Source organism: Lipotes vexillifer, unplaced genomic scaffold, assembly GCF_000442215.2.
Source record: "Lipotes vexillifer unplaced genomic scaffold, Lipotes_vexillifer_v1.1 scaffold184, whole genome shotgun sequence".
Taxonomy (NCBI): domain Eukaryota; kingdom Metazoa; phylum Chordata; class Mammalia; order Artiodactyla; family Lipotidae; genus Lipotes; species Lipotes vexillifer.
The window spans coordinates 1,880,396-1,896,336 of record NW_006783561.1 but is presented as its reverse complement, the minus strand read 5'-3'; the positions used below and the strand labels follow the sequence as shown (position 1 = coordinate 1,896,336).

The window sequence follows — 15,941 nt, the reverse complement described above, 5'->3', positions numbered from 1 at the left end:
CGCCACCAGGGAAGCCCTAGAACCCTCTTTTCCCACTCCTAACAGCCACGCAAATTCCACCTCACGCTCTGAGAGACAGCTGCAGCCCCACCTCCCTGATTGCCTCCAGCACAGAGGTCACGCCCTCCTCCCCAGAAATACCAGGTGTTGCAACAATCCTACAGCTGGCCTCCCAGGCACCATCTGAGCTCAAGGCCAGGGACCAGTGCACCTTCGCCTCCATTTCCCCAGCAATCAGTCCTGCAACCAAGCAGGCCTCAGGTTCAAACCCTGCAGACATTGTATTGGGTTATCCTAGGATATTTCGAATTTATCTAGGGCAGTTTTATTCTAAATCACATTTCCTTCATGCATGTTAACTTACATGCTCGTACTCTGACCTTGGGTAGATACTGGCAGAATCTTGGGCTGATGGGTGCATCCTCAAAAGAGGAGGCACACGATGTGTGCTTTAGAATCAGCGGGACCCGAGTTCAAATCCTGCTCTGCCTCTCACCAGCTATGTATCTGTGAGCACATCATTTAATCTGGGGCTTGCTATCGTCATCTGCAAACTGCGGCAAACAGTATCTTCTTGTATGGGTTGTGTGAGAGCTGGAAACAGTGCAATGCAATGCCTGGCCCTAGGCGTGCACTCTGGAGATGAATGAATGCCTCCTTGCCACCCCATCCCTAATCCAGGTCTGTCTTCAGAAGCGTCCTGCACATTAATACTTGGCCACTGTGCTCTTGGGAGGCCTCATACTCTTTGGGACTTTCACAGTAATTAACTGAGAATCCCCCTTCTGGCCGTAGGTCGAGCTCTGAGGTGCAGCCTATGGCTTCCCCAGCCCTTGTCGCTCATCTCAGAGCCCCTACCAGGCATGGCCCCCAAGTCTGTCCTCACTGCCTGAGCACACCTACATATTCACCTCTTCCCTCCCCACCAACTGTCCTGACTCTGTTCCTGCAAGGCCTTTCTGCCTGATCTGCCAAGCCAGTCACACTTCCAGCAGACCCTGGGAAATTAAAAAGGAGGGGGCAGGAATCCTTTGGGAAGTAAGAAGGAGGAGAGACTCCACAGCAACAAAACAGGTCAGAACAACGTTTGATGCCAGAAACTAGACAAATACCCAGCTCCTGGTCTTTTGAGGTATCACAACACATCAGATCAGGGAGGACTTGAAAGTCCAACCCCCTCACTTTACAAATGAGAGACCCAGAGAGGATAAGGGACAAGCTCAAAGTCACACAGCAAGTGAGGGGGTGTAAGGCGTCTGATCAGGGCTGTGGACTTGCCTGTAGCCACGTTCTTCCTACTACACCAGGCTCCCCCTTGTCAGGGGCTGGGTTTGCACTGGACTAGCTGACAGAGCAAAGTGTCTTGTTGAAGGCCCTCTGTTCTGTTTCCCTCAATAGATCCCTTTGGTACTTTAATCCCCAAAAGCATGATGCCTGACATTTGTTTCTTCAATGGCCTCCAAGGGGGCCAAGTCCATCGATTAAGACCACATTCACGGTCTCCTGAGGTTGCTGCTTGACCTTCCTCTACTGTCACTGTGTCAGTGGTTGCAAAGTGCTCAAAACCTACACAGCACGATACATTTAGGGTAAGGGGGCTGGGATATATTTAGCCCCAACCTTCTGAGGTCAGCACCATAGCATCACAGAACTGTAGGGCCTACATGGGGACGACGTAGCTCAGAGACTCCTAGCCGCCACCCCTGGGAGTCCCACTCAGTAGGGGTGACAGTGGGAGGGGGGACTGGGGATCTGTATTATTAACAAACTCCTTCAGGGATCCAGATTCCCTGCCACACTGGGAACTACTGAACTACAGCCCTTCACTCCGTGGGGAATCCGTCCCTCCACACCCTTACATTAAAGCATTCATTCAGGGACAGGGAGCTCACTACCTCACAAGTTAGAAAGGTTCTTGCAGTAAGAGCACAGGATACGCTGAGCTGACATTAGCCTTCCAGGTCCTAGCTGGCCTTCTGTGGTGACACAAGTCAAATGTCTCTTCTCCCTCAGGGACAATAATCAGGCTCTATCTGAGCACACCCTTCAGACCCTGCTTCCCCCCAACCCAGGTGGCTGTCCTTGGGTTGAAGGCTCCCAGTGTCCACCTGCCCTGACTAGCAAGAGATTCTCCTTGTCCAGCACACGGGGCTCCAGGTGTAGGTCACTGCCCCTCCTCTTGCCCCCCAGTCCCCCTCACACCCATCTTGTGATGCAGGAATGTCTAGCCACTCATCCACACCTACAATGTGCCAGACACAGAATCAAAAATGGAACTGCTGGACAGGACCTTAGCACTCACCTAGCTCAACCCTCTCATTTTACCAGACTCAGAGAGGGGGAGTGACCTGTCCTGGGTCACCCAGCGAGTTTAGCCCATACTGGCTCAATTCGTCCAGCCAGAAATTCCCCAGTGCACCTCACAGAAGGCAGGGGTGCTAACAACATCATAGCCGAGCAGAAGACTCCTTGGGGCCTCAGAATCGCTGCAGGGCCGATCTCCAAAAGTTGACAATCCCCTCCCCCAGCATCCTTGGCCCTGGCTCCCGACCAGAGTGGGGCTGCTCTACCCTGACATCTAGGAAGCCCTGGGGCCCTCAGTGCCTGCTACCTGCTCACAGAGTGTTGGGGGCACAGGGGCGGACAGCCCACACCCCTCCTTCCCACCAGGTTATTTATAAAGTGTTCTGGGATGAGTCAGGCACACAGCTGCCCAGCACCGGCAGAGACCGTTCCCTCAGAAATGCTATAAACAAACCTGGGCTCTGGAATCCAACGCCGACCCTTAATAGCGCCTCATAGGAACGTTGAGGCAGGAAGCTGGGACCAGCAGGGGTCTGTGGGGCTGTCGTGATGCCCCCATTAGCGGTCTGAGCCTCGAGCAGGAACATGAGCCCTGGCAGGCTAGTCTTGTGGGGACAGATGGAGGAACCCCAGGCAGGAGAAGGGCCTTGGCCAGACACCCTCCCTGCACAGATCACATGCCCCTTTCCAGCCAGTGAGCCCCCCTGCACCTTCCCAAACCAGACTGACAGACAGACAAGCCCAAGAAGACTGCTCCCACCCCCACGCCCCCCAGGCGCTGGCTCTCCCACCTCCATTCCTGTGTGTAAGGCTCTCCACCTCCGCCAACAGACCAGCTATTTTTAACTCTGGAAAGGGAGCCGGAGCCTCCAACACCCTCCTTGCTTCCTGCTCCTGGCAGCACTCTAATTACTTCCTCAGTGGGGTGCTGCCTGCCATGGGCACCCTGGCCGGGGCGCCATAAATAATTGCCCCTGCCTTACACCCAGCTCCCCATGAGGCCGACCCGGGTGCCCCCGCAGGGAGCGTGACCAGCCAGGGCCTGAGCCCCGAGCAGATGCATGTCCTTTTATGAGCCTGAGGTGAGGGCACAGGGGGTCTTTGGAACCCACCCTCTTCTCTGCAGCCTCAGCCACAGCCCTGGAGGGGCCCCTTGTGTGTCTGGCACACTCCGAGGGAGTAGGGTTGGCAACAGATGAATAAGCGCTGTCCGCCCTCGAGGGACGCAAACACTTAAACAACTTATTATGCAAGAGAGAGGAATGAAATAAGTGCTAAATTAAGATACAAGCTGTGCCCAGGGCCTCAGGCCCTCAATCCTTCTTCCCTACTTTATGTTTCTATTATAAAGCAATTCACATTCCTTTAAAAAAAAAATTGTAAATGCAGATAACAAAAGGAAATCTATAATACATTCATTATCCAGCCATCCAAGGACAGCCTTGTGCACACCTGAGGGCCAGACTTTTTTGAAACAGGGCAAGGTCAGACCTCAGATCTGAGAGTCCCAGGGACCCTCAGCCTGGCTCCAAGACAGTCACTGGGACAATCAAAATTACAAGAAATGAACAGAAAGATTTCAAAGCAAGATAATACAGAGAGTAGTACATGTTTATGTAAAAAAAGAAAATTCAAAAACTACATAAATGCCTTGAAAACTTTTGGAAGGATACCAACCAAAGGGTTAACACTGGTCAGCCACAGGGACAGGAGTAGGATAGGGGGTGGGGAACAGATTAAAAAACTTTTTTCTTCTAGAAATTTCTTTATTTGAATTGTTATAATAATCACATATTTTTATTAAAAATTTTTTTATAATTTTAACTCCCTGAAAACTTTAAAAAATTGCTCAATAAATAATTTCCAAATGTTCTATAGTGTTGTATCATCTCTGCACTTAGAATAACATAATCTTAACACCAAAGGGAGGTGCAACTGCTGTGGAAAAGAGTTTGGCAGTTTCTCAAAAGTTAAACATAGAGTTACCATGTGACCCAGCAATTCCACTCCTAGGTATGTGCTCAAAATAATTTAGAACAGGTATTCAAGCAAATACTTGTTCACGAATGTTCATAACAGTACAATACCCAACAGCCAAAATGTGGAAACAACCCAAACGTCATTAACGGACAAACTGGTCTACCAGTGCAATGGAATATTATTCAGCCATAAAAGGGATTAAGTACTGATTCACTCGACGACTTTATGTTGTAATGTTAAAACATTATGTTAAGTGAAAGGAAACAGATGTAAAAAGGTCACATATTGTATGATTCTTTTTGTATGAAATAACTAGGACAGGCAGATCCACAGAGAGGGAGAGCAGATTTGTGGTTGCCAGGGGATGTGGAGAGGAAGGGGATGGGAAGTGATTACTGAAGGTACAGGGGTGCTTCCAGGGTGATGAAAAAGTTGTGAAACTACAGAAAAGTGGCAGCTGCACAACACTAAATGCACTAAATGCCACTGAACTGTGTGCTTTAAACTGGTTGATCGTGTTATGAATTTCTCCTCGATTGAAAAAAAAAAAGACCGGGCTTCCCTGGTGGGGCAGTGGTTGAGAGCCTGCCTGCCGATGCAGGGGACACGGGTTCGTGCCCCGGTCCGGGAGGATCCCACATGCCGCGGAGCGGCTGGGCCCGTGAGCCACGGCCGCTGAGCCTGCACATCCGGAGCCTGTGCTCCGCAGAGGGAGAGGCCCGCGTACCACCAAAAAAAAAAAAAAAAAAAAAAAAAGACCAACGAAATACTAAAAAAACTCAGTCTCACTCAGCCCTCATGCCTTCCCCATACCAGTCCCTACCCCTCACCACCAGCACAGGCTTCAAGGATCCTGAAGGAGAATGCTTCTTCCTGTCCCCACACGGCAGCACAGAGCCACAGGCTCCAAGGCCACGAAGGGGCAGAGGAGGGTCTGAGGGGAGAACAAATATCGCTGAGTGAGAGAGGGGAGAGCAGGCTCAGGGGTGGCGAGGGCAGAGAAAAGAGACTTCGCAGCAGCTCTGCGTCTCAGGGCTGCACCTTAGAGCTGCCTCACTCTCACAGAACCTCCAGACAATCACGACGTCAGTATCATTATCCCTTTCTTTAGATAAGAAAACCAAGATTCTGTGTGACTTAGGAGCAGGGCTGAAACCCCTGGAGTTCAAAGACTGGGCACTGAGGAGGCAGTTAGGGGCACCTGGAGCGGCCCCCGCAGGCAGCCCCTCACCACTGCTGCCCAGAGCGGCTCCCCCCCGCTGGCTGGTCCCCACTCGTCACTGCTGGCCCCTGCTGAAAGCAGGTAAGGACCATGGGGAGGGCAGAAGGATGAGGGAGGTGCGGGATGCCCTGCCTGGAGCGGAAGGTGGAGGGGCTTGTCCTACCTCTATGCTCTCCTTCTCTTCTTCGAAGTCTAGAGGTAAACCTCTGTCTGACCTTGGCCTTCCCCATGCCTCACCTCATGGCTAGGTCGTGTTTAAGACTTGGGCTCTGGTCTAGTCTGCATGGGTCCAAACACTGACCCATGGTTTAACGGCTCTGTGATGTTGTGTTTCCTCTTCCCTAAATGTTAAGTGGAGATGATATCAGCGTCAACCAAATAAGACTGATAAATGAGGAAAGGCTCAAAAGGGATTTAGCACAGTAACTGCTTGACATCTTACTTTTCTTTTTTTTTTTTTTTTTTTTTTTTTTTTTTTTTGCGGTGCGCGGGCCTCTCACTGTTGTGTTCTCTCCCGTTGCGGAGCACAGGCTCCGGACGCGCAGGCTTAGCGGCCATGGCTCACGGGCCCAGCCGCTCCGCGGCATGTGGGATCCTCCTAGACCGGGGCATGAACCCGTGTCCCTTGCATCGGCCGGCAGACTCTCAACCACTGCGCCACCAGGGAAGCCCCTTACTTTTCTTTTTAGCCAAGCATCTGCTGGGGTTACCAAAGCTTCTGGGGTCCGTGGAACTAAGACTCAGTCCGGGTCTGTCTCTCCTGCAGCTGAGGAAAGCCCCTTGTTACCATAGATTCCAGTAGCTACCGTAGATTCAGGTCAAAGAAGTGCTGGCCCAGGCACCTTTTTTAAAAAAATAAATTTATTTATTTTATTTATTTATCTTTGGCTGCGTTGGGTCTTCATTGCTGAGCACGGGCTTTCTCTAGTTGCAGTGAGCAGGAGCCACTCTTCATTGCAGTGCGCGGGCTTCTCATTGCGGTGGCTTCTCTTGTTGCGGAGCACGGGCTCTAGGCATGCGGGCTCAGTAGTTGTGGCTCGCGGGCTGTAGAGCGCAGGCTCAGTAGTTGTGGCGCACGGGCTTAGCTGCTCCGCGGCATGTGGGATCTCCCCGGACCAGAGCTCGAACCCGTGTCCCCTGCATCGGCAGGGGGATTCTTAACCACTGCGCCACCAGGGAAGCCCTCCAGGCACCACTGCACTGATGTTTCTGGGCCCCAGCTACTCCTGCCTGCCCTGCACTGCCCATCTCGGAGCTGCTGTGTGGTATTTCCTTTTTTCCCTTGAGAACCAAATAGTTCCAACACAGCTGCTGGGCTCTTTATAAGGATTCAGGTAGTCCAATTTCTAATAATTAAGGTCCAGTGACACCCATATCATGTTTTACAGCGTACAAGGCATTTTCCCAGATACTACCCCACTTGGTTCTTTTTTTTTTTTTTTTTTTTTTTGCGGTACGCGGGCCTCTCACTGTTGTGGCTTCTCCCGTTGCCGAGCAACAGGCTCCGGACGCGCAGGCTCAGCGGCCATGGCTCACGGGCCCAGCAGCTCCGCGTCATGTGGGATCTTCCCGGACCGGGGCACGAACCCGTGTCCCCTGCATCGGCAGGCGGACTCTCAACCACTGCGCCACCAGGGAAGCCCCCCCACTTGGTTCTTACCAAAATCCAATGAGGCAAGGATCACAGTTTCCTATATTATAGATGTAGATTCGATATAGATATACAAATACAGATCACCCAGGTAATATTCTTTGCTCTGAAATCTACTTTGTCTGATATTAACATAGTCATTCCAGCTTTCTTTTCACTAGTGTCAGCATGGTATATCTTTCTCCATCCTTTTCCGTTGCACATATTTATGTCTTTATATTTAAAGTGTGTTTCTTGGAAACAATCAGCAAAATGAAAATGCAACCCATGGGGTAGGAGAAAATATTTGTAAACCATATATCTGATAAGAGGTGAATATCCAAAATATATGATAATCTCTACATTTAATGTGATTATGGATATGGTTAGGCTTGAGTCTATCATCTTGCTTTGTTTTCTATTTGTTCCATCTATTTTTTATTCCCTTTTTCCACCTTCTTTTGGATTGGATATTTCTGATGATTCTATTTTATCTCCTTCACTAGCTGACGAACTCTAACCTTCTACTATCTGAGTGGTTGCTTTATCGTTTATAAGATACATCTTGACCTTATCACAGTCTAACTTCAAGTGATATCATACCACTGCACATGAAGTATAAGAACCTTACAACAGTATATTTCCATCCCTGCCCTCCTGGCCTCCTTCCCCTCCCCTGTGCCATGACATAGCAACTCTCACAAGGAAGTAAACAGAGAATCACTGAGCTCTCTGGGGTCACTGAACTTTGTGGCCTGATGTCGAGCGTCTTGAAAACCATTGTTTCATGTATTTGGTCTGTTTGTTTGTTTGTTTGTTTCAGGTGGAAGGGTAAATCCAATCCCTGTTACTCCATCTTAGATGGAAGCCAACTCCTCAGTATATTTATGGGGACACCAGGACTCAGGGCTAAGCCCCTTGCCCAAGGCGAGGTAGCCACTAAGTGGCCAGGTGGGACTCCGAGCAGATCTCTAGACACCAGGCCTGGTGTTCTCCCCGCTTCATTGCTTCTGCAGGAACCACCCTGAGAAAGCGGCAAGACTGCGGCAGAAGACAGCAGACTTTGCCACCACTGCAAAAAAGCTGTTCACAGCGTTGTCATCAGCTTTAGAAGCCAGTGTGATGATTATTTTGCAGAAAGTTACCCATTAAACAGCAACTTTCAGCATCTTTCAAGCCTCACCTTAAATGCTTGCTCTGCATCTTCAGAAGCCTCTGTGGCACAGTTTTTGTGTGTTTACTGTCTGTCTGCCAAGGATGCTGGGAGCAGCTCCCCACAATATGATGTGTCTGATTGAGCTGTCTCCCCCGCTACCCTTCCGTAAGTATTTTCTGGTTGAATCCAATAACCTAACTGGTGGAATTACAGCAACTCTGGTATGTGCCTGCGTGTGTGTGTGTGTGTGTGTGTGCGTGTTGATTTTGAGGCAAGAGGGTCCCCTCTTTTTATCACACTACTTGACTTGCTTTAGGTCCAGGGACCTATTTAGCTTAAAGGTGAGGGACTGAGAGAGAAGAAACTTTCCTTAAAATCACTTGGGGCACCCAGCTTAGACAAGACTCTGCCCAGACTCCGATGGGAGAGAAGAAGCCAGAAGAGCCTTCACTGCTCCCCACCCTCTGTCCTGCGGCAGAGAGGAGCTGGGGGCTCAGCTCTTTGCCAAGCCTCCTCCCCGCACTCCCAGCCAACCCCAGAAATGCTTTGTTTAAGAGACGAGTCTGGGGGCTTCCCTGGTGGCGCAGTCGTTGAGCGTCTGCCTGCCGATGCAGGGGACGCGGGTTCGTGCCCCGGTCCGGGAAGATCCCACATGCCGCGGAGCGGCTGGGCCTGCGCGTCCGGAGCCTGTGCTCCACAAGGGGAGAGGCCACAACAGTGAGAGGCCCGCGTACAACAACAACAACAACAAAAGAAACGAGTCTGAAAGCAGCAGCACTGACTTCCATTCCCGCCGGCTGCCTGTCACATATCCATTTCATTCGAGGCACTGCCATCCCACAGCGGTGGGACCCGGACGAGTGGTTAACATGTCCAAGACTCAGGTTCCTCACCTGTAAACTGAGCCTGAGAATATCCACCTCCCAGGGCTGATTGTTAGATAAAAACACGATGTGTCTGGCACAGACTGGGAACCGGGCTTTCTTTCCACTCTCCTCATATCCCGTCAGCTTTGTTCTAAGTGTTCTTGTACTACCCTTAGAAATCTGTGTCAAGACTAGTGGTCTGTTGCTCACAACAAAAACCCATGAAAGGAAAACCAGTAAACAACACCCACCCTGCATGGTCTAGATCAGAGGTTCTCACGCTTCACTGCACACTAGAATCCCCTGGGGAGCTTTTAAAAACCCCAAGAGCAGGCTGCACCCCAAATCAATTAAATCAGAATCTCTGAGGATGGGGACCAGACATCAGGATGTTGTAAAGCTCTCAGGGGTTTCCAACGTACAGCCAAGGTTGAGAATGCATGGTCTTGTCCGAGAGACAAGAATGTTCCCGATGTCCTGCTCTCCCATCCTTTGCCTGCGATCCGAGCACATCTCAGGGGCTCCCTGAGGTATAGTGACCAGGAGTGCAGGACAGGGACTAGGGGAAGGTGAGTGAGACAACATTTAAGGAGGCTCTCACTCTTAGGTCCCTGCAAGAGTGGGGTGACCGCCTCTCGCATTTCGTCCCCTAGGCACCACACCCTTAGGGAGGCACCACCCTCTACTTGCAAGATCCAGAGAACGAGGCCTCCTTACTCACTTGCTGCAGCCTAGCCCCACCCTGGCCACCCCAGCCTACACCTCCCCACCCCCCAGTTGAAGGCTCCAAAGGAAAAGTAATCCAAGGGTCCCGTCCTGCCTCCCCAACTCAGGAAAGCATCTCTTTTTGAACAAATCGCCAAATCCTCCTCCTTCCCTGCACAGGGCCATGGTTCCAGCCCCCTGGCCAGAGCCCAGCAACTGTCAGTCCACCTGGCTGAGAAGGTGAAGGGGAGACAAGGCGGCCCTTACCTGCCAGCCAGCCACTGCCCCTCTCCCTAGAGTAGGCCCCCTGCCCAGGTGACAGTTCAAAGATTCAGGGAAATGACGAGGCTTGGCAAAAGCAAGCATGACCTTTCTTCCAGGTGCAGGGGCAGGGGCAGGAAGGCTGGGGAAGATATTTCTCATGCCCTTAGCCTGGTGAGGGCCTCAGCTGTGCCGAGAAGGGGTAGAGGTGTTCAGACTAAAACTCCATCTGGTGGCTGGAAGGTGGAGCAGGGTCCCCAGCTGTGCCCTAGAAAACATGATTTGTCTGGTCCCACTGCCCTATAAGCCCCAGCCTCCTCTTCCTTTTGGTTCTCAAATTTGAGCGACCTCAGCAATTACCTGGAAACTTCCCTCCAGCTTCTGCTGCAGTAGGTCCACGTTTTGAACTTGCACCCTTAGGTGATTCTGATCCAGGTGTCCAAACTTTAAGCACCGCTTCCATGGGTCTTGGTGCCGTCAGCTCAGCATCTGATCTCCCACTCATCTCCCTGCCCCCCAGCACACCCTGTAAATCCTCTCCTGGGAAAGGATCTGATGACGTCACTCACCCTGAGGAGTAGGATACAGAGAAGACTTGGAGGAGGACACGCGCTCCCAGGAGATCAAGACGCATTGCCCTCCTCCGTGAAGCCTGCACTAACTCCTCCTGTCGAAATTAGATGTCTACAGGAGCCAGGCAGTGAAGTGGTGAGAGAAGAGGACAAAAAGGCACAATACCATAGGGAGTGGGGGGACTTCAGCACACTGGCGCGAGCATGCCCATCTGGGAGGGCGCAGAGGGGAGCAGCCACTTCTCAGCCCACCAGCTGAGGTATGCAAACCATGGTTGCCGGATCTTCTGATTTGTCGAAAGAAGCCAGAAATCAGATTTTTATGGATGGTTTTCCAATTTTTAAACTATGGGGGCCGAAGCAAGCACGTGTGAGGGTCAACTCTGGATGCAAGTGGGCCATCCGTTTGCAGCCTGGTCTAGACAGTGAGCTCCTTGGGTTGAGAGACCTTGTGTTCACCCCTGTGCCCTCGGTGCTAGTTCGCTGCCCAGCATACCTAGGGGGTTCCCAGCAAATGCTATTACAGGAGCAAATAAGTGAAGGCAAGATGGGACAAGCAGGTGAAAAGGGACTTCCTGCCCCATCACACCTACGGTCAGCCGTGCTAGCCAGCAGGGGTGGGGCCTGTCTGAGAGCCCCTTCCCGGCTCCCTGACAGAGGAAGCCTGGGCTGATATCTAACTCACTCACACCTGGTAATGGCCACTTCCAGCATCCCTGGATGTTCCGTGAGCATCCCCTGTGGTGCAGACCTCTCTTGGGTCTCCAGTTTTACCCACTCCCCCACTAAAGCCCCCCAGCCTCTCATGCCTCCTGCAAGGACCTGGACCCAGCTTGTCCCCAGCTTGTCTTCACTTCAGGCCACTCCTCAGAAATCTTTGCCCAGGGGGTCCAGCCCCCAGCCCAGGCCCAGCTCCTCTGAAAGCAATGGCAAGAGCGGACAAAGCCTCACAGCTGCCCCTGGGAGAAGGAAGAGGGAGAAAAAGCCCAGCCTGCCGGTCCCTGGAAGTACCCACATGTCCTGGACAACCCCTGCCAGGGGAGGCATGTCTGAGGGCTCTGCCCATCTCAGCAGATGAAGTCAGAATGTCAGGAGTGACGTGCCAGAAGGGAGGAGCTCTGCCCATCAGGAAGAGGGGCTGACGGGCTGCCTAAAACTGATCAGAAAAAGGAAAATAGAAGAGAAGGTATTGCGAGAACTATGTGAGATACAGGGTATACGATGCCACTTCATAGGAAGTTCAAGAACAAAGCTGCGTTGATGAAGCAGCAGGTGGGGAGTAAGGCAGAGGGTGGGGTACTGATGGCGAGGGGACAGGGAAGCCTTCCGAAGTGATGGAAATGTTCTGTATCTTGCTCTGGATGGTACTTACACAGGTGTATACATACAGAAAAACACATAACCTACATAGTACATTTAAAGATTTGTGGACTTTGGACTTCCCTGGTGGCACAGTGGGTTAAGAATCCGCCTACCGATGCAGGAGACACAGGTTTGAGCCCTGGTCCGGGAAGATCCCACATGCCGCGGAGCAACTAAGCTTGTGTGCCACAACTACTGAGCCTGCGCTCTACAGCCCATGTGCTGCAACTACTGAAGCCTGCACGCCTGGAGCCCATGCTCCGCAACAAGAGATGCCACCACAAAATGAAAAGCCTGCGCACCGCAACGAAGACCCAACGCAGCCCAAAATATAAAACAACATATAAAGGTTTGTGGACTTTTCTGCATATAAATTTTACCTCAACAATAAAAGAAAAAAACAATGGAAGAAAAGAGGGGAAAAGCCTCTCACAGATACCCACAAATCAAGAAGCTGGAGACTGGCACCAGCTCTTTGGGACAGCTTAAAAAGAGGCAAGAAGGCCAGCGAGGTGTAAGAACCTTGCTCCCAAATGAGCCATGGAACTGATTTCTAACAAAGTTTGTCAGCCAGCAGGTGGCCAATTTCAAGTGCAAATACATAATTGAAAATGTGCTCATGGAGGAAGCGCTGAAGACAAGAAGTGACTACGGCTTTAGAGCACCACAGCCTTCTCTCCCTTTCAAGTCCTTTGGCTTCAGTTGTCCCAGTTCATCCTCACCGCAACCCTGGGGGTGGCTGTTAGGTCTCAGACTTAAAGTGGAACAAACAGAGGCCCAGGAAGTTCAAGGACTTGCCCAAGGTCACATTGGCCATGCCAAGACTCAAATCTTGGCAGGAGTTACCAGGTCTGTGCCCTTGTTTCTGCACATGCCCCTCCTAGACCATGCTGCATTTGAAAGCAATGCAGACCTGTGGATTCTCTGTCTATAACAATAGCCAATTAGAGATAGTCATTGTACCCAAACTTGATCTGGGGAATAACTGTGTGGGAGAGCTAATTAATGATCAGCCTTTTCTTAAGAAAAATCTCTGTTCTCAAGAGTCAGCAGTCTTGAGATGTGTCGAGGTGAGAACTATCTCTGTCTTGCTCACGCCTGGCAGAGTGCAATTCTATGAGATTTGCTGAAAGAGGACATCTCTTCCCTTTGACAGATTTAATAACAAACCCCAAAGGAGGTGTTCCATTCTTTCTCCTCAGACAGGCAGCGAGTGGACCAGACAGCTTGAGCCAGTAGGTTGATGGTGACACGGGAAATTAGAAAGACTGTGGAGGATACTGTTAGTGCTACCCTAAAGCCATCTGCCCCTTCTCCTCACCACAGACCCTGGTTTTGTTCTAGCCCCAGGAGATTAATCATGATTAGGCTAAAGCCAACACAGTAATTTCACTTGCTTTTCCTAGATTCTCACTTTCCCGGTTTCCTTTGTAGTCAGGATACCATTCTAGCCAATGAGACATAAAGACAAATCTGCTGAAAGGCTTCTTGCTTTCTGATTAAAAAGTTAGAAACTACCCCTTAATGGAACAAACTACCCCTTCCTCCTCCTTCCTGCCAGGAATGTGCTTGTGTGAGGACATGATGGCTGGAGCTGTGGCAGCCACCTTGCCATCAAAAGGTAATAAGCTTAAGAAAAGCAAGCACAGTGAATATGGCTGAACAGAGAGATCAATAGCGCCTGGTCCTTGCTGACATTTTTGAGCTGCTCATCAACTCTGGATCAGACTTCATTTTTTTTTTAAGGTTTCAATATTTTATTCAAGTTTTATTTTAAATGATGTTAATTACAGCATTTGAAGGGGAGGAACTAATTCCACACAAAATGGAAGACTCTAAAATGTACCCATTAAACTGCTAAAAAATAAACTGAGTGGCAAGAATACAAGAGAAGTTCAATTTAGATTCTGAGTGTTGTCACCATGTGATTACAGTCACAGAGACTCTTCCCAGCTTGCACCTGGAGCTCTTAGAAGCTATTTCATACTCTGGTGCAAGGGCAAAAAAAACACAACATGAGAAAAAACACAATTAAGTCCTGAATTATTGGCTTCATCACATCCACCTTCTCCACCCCAAAATGGCACAGAAGAAACAACTACCACACCCTGCAGACTACTTTTGGTGTAAAAGAGGTGACGGATTGGGGTGGGAAAAGTCCCTGCCTAAAAAAGTCCCTTTCAGATGAGTTTGTATACACCACCCAAGAGCCTCTCCTCAATCAGGATAGGAAACCAAGGTTCAATTCTCAGGAAGTCACAATTTCATTCATTTACTCAATACGAATTTACAAATTACAAAGTGCCTGCAAATTATCAACTTCCACTTGCAGCCATTTCTAGGTAAAAAAGGAACCTGACATCTCTAGAGGGGCCAGCAAGCTCCCCCTCAAGTCTACAGCTGAAAGGACCTTTTTTGAAATTGGGTTTCTTCTGTACCTCTGAAAGGGTAACACCCTAAAGCTGAATCATCTTTAACCTGGAAGTCTAGCATGATATTTAGCGATACTTGCATCCCAGACATACAACATTAAAAGGTACACTAAATTCTGAAGGTAGCTATGCTGAAAAATAGTTTAAAATTAAACGATTGTACAGTATTCATTTATGCTTGAAACTCCAGTCCTAGACCAAGCTTGTGGCCACCAGCGTTGACATTCTTGCCATCCGGCAGAGCTGACTGAGTCAGTTTGATACCTGGCTTTAGGGTCTGAGTATATCCTAACCCTATGAGGCTGGAGTTGCTCACTTTAGCCAAGAAGCAGGCGTCAGGGTCGATCTGGTAATTGGCTGCTATTCTGAAGTGAGTGTTACTGTTTTCCGCTGTCCAGGCTACATTAACAGCAGTCTCCAACTTCTTGTTCACCTTCTGAAAAATGGAGCCGCCAAACTCTGTCCCATCATTTATATTAGTGTGAAGCTGGAACTCATCGGTCTTGTAGCCAACTGCAAAATTGCTCTGGGTCACTCGAGACTTTGCGGTCTCAAAATTCATCTGGTAGCCAGCCAGCCAGCCCTCATAACCCAGCACCAGAGTACCCTGGATGGAAGGGCTGGCAAGGTCGAAATCCACATCACAGCCCAGGTTGATATGTTCCCGCTTGTACCCTGTCTTGATTTTAGCATTTTTTTCCCCAGTGTTTGGAGAGAAGGATGAATCGAAGGTCAGCTTCAGGCCACGTGCAAGCTGGTCTTCCACAGTAATCCCCGTGCCTAGTGTGTTGTCAGTGTTCCATTACTCCGTAAACGTCAGACCATATTCGGTCCATCTGTACTTGGTTTCCAGACTGTCCGTCACTTTGGTGGTCTCGGTGTCAGCTGAACCTGAGCTTGTAAATTCCAGTCCATTCTCAGATTTTGTTTTCAAATCAAGTTTTATTAAGCCAAACCCATAGCCCTTGGTGAAGACATCCCTGGAAGATTTGTCAAGATCAGCATACGTGAGAGGCACAGCCATCTTCTGCACCCCTCTTTGCAGGTTACACACCTTGGCAAATGCTGTTTTCTGTCCTAATGGCCGGACATCTAGGAATCATGCTCCATGCGTTGTGAATCCTCCAGGAAGAAATCCAGACTTCATATCGAGATAATTCAGTGTCATAATGATTTAGCCACAGTCTGTTTAGGTCTTTTGTTACACGTAACCTATCTGACACAAAGGGCAGAGGCAGACAGACACCAGTTGCAGAATTCAAGTCACATGTATGAGACCTGATAAGAAGCAGGGGCAGGCCAGACAAGGACCTGGAAGGCAGCAAGAAGCAAAGCTCAATGGCATCACCAGGCCAAGGAACAATTTCTTGGCATTTCCTGGGCTATGTGGCCTATCATCAATAGAAGCCTGAACCTGCTACACCGGCCCATGGCTTTGATGGTACTCCAGG

General features: G+C 50.0%; 1 pseudogene; it reads right to left on the bottom strand.

The window, feature by feature from the left end:
* Window positions 1-14,662: 14,662 nt before the first annotated feature.
* Window positions 14,663-15,514, bottom strand: LOC103091566 (voltage-dependent anion-selective channel protein 1 pseudogene; annotated as a pseudogene).
* Window positions 15,515-15,941: the final 427 nt, after the last annotated feature.